Genomic DNA, 872 nt, shown 5'->3' with positions numbered 1-872 from the left:
TTGACTAATTGTTCAAAAGGAGGGAAAAAGAAAAAAAGAGGTTTTGTTTAAAAAAGGGATATGGTTCTTTGCAGCTTGAAGTTCTAAGGGCCAGAATGGATGTTGCAGTACACCCAATCCTATCTCCAGGACTTAGTTGCTGGTTATCAAATTAATCCATAACAGGACAAATACCTTATATCAGGGGTCGGCAACCTACGGCACGCGAGCCGATTCTGAGCGGCACGCAGCTCCCTGCCGCGGTCCCGGCCCCCAGCCCTACTCAGCCCCACCGCCCACCGCTCTCCCCTGCGGGGGCAGGAGGCAGAAGCTTGGTTCCGCGGAAGCCAAGCTTCCCCCCTCCCTGCTTCTTCCCTCAGCATGCTGCTCTCCGGCCCCGCTTCCTCTCCGTCCCTGGCCAATCAGCTGATGGCCCTGGCGAGGGGAAGGGGGAGGGGGAAGAGCGGCAGCATGCACACAGCTCCGTAGAGGAGGCAGAGAGAGGTAGGGATGGAGCCTGGGGGAAGGGGGTGGAACAGGGCATATCCCTTCCTGCCCCCTGCCCTGAGCCGCTCAGGGCAGGGGGCTGGGAGCACCCCCATGAGCCGAGCACCCCAGCCCTCTGCCCTGCACCCCCCAGCCCTCTGCCCTGAACCCCCCCACCCCAACACACATCCATCCCTCTGCCCTGCACCCCCACAGCCCCACCCCTCTGCCCTGAACCCCCCACACCCTCCACACCCAGCCTTCTGCCCTGCACCCCCACAGCCCCATTCCTCTGCCCTGAACCCCCCACACCCAGCCTTCTGCCCTGCACCCCCATACACCCCAGCCCTCTGCCCTGAACCCACACACCCAGCCTTCTGCCCTGCACCCCCACAGCCCCATCCCTC

This window comes from Terrapene carolina, unplaced genomic scaffold (assembly GCF_002925995.2).
Source record: "Terrapene carolina triunguis isolate 2854851 unplaced genomic scaffold, T_m_triunguis-2.0 Scaffold42, whole genome shotgun sequence".
NCBI classification, from domain to species: domain Eukaryota; kingdom Metazoa; phylum Chordata; order Testudines; family Emydidae; genus Terrapene; species Terrapene triunguis.
Note: the sequence above shows the minus strand (reverse complement) of the source record.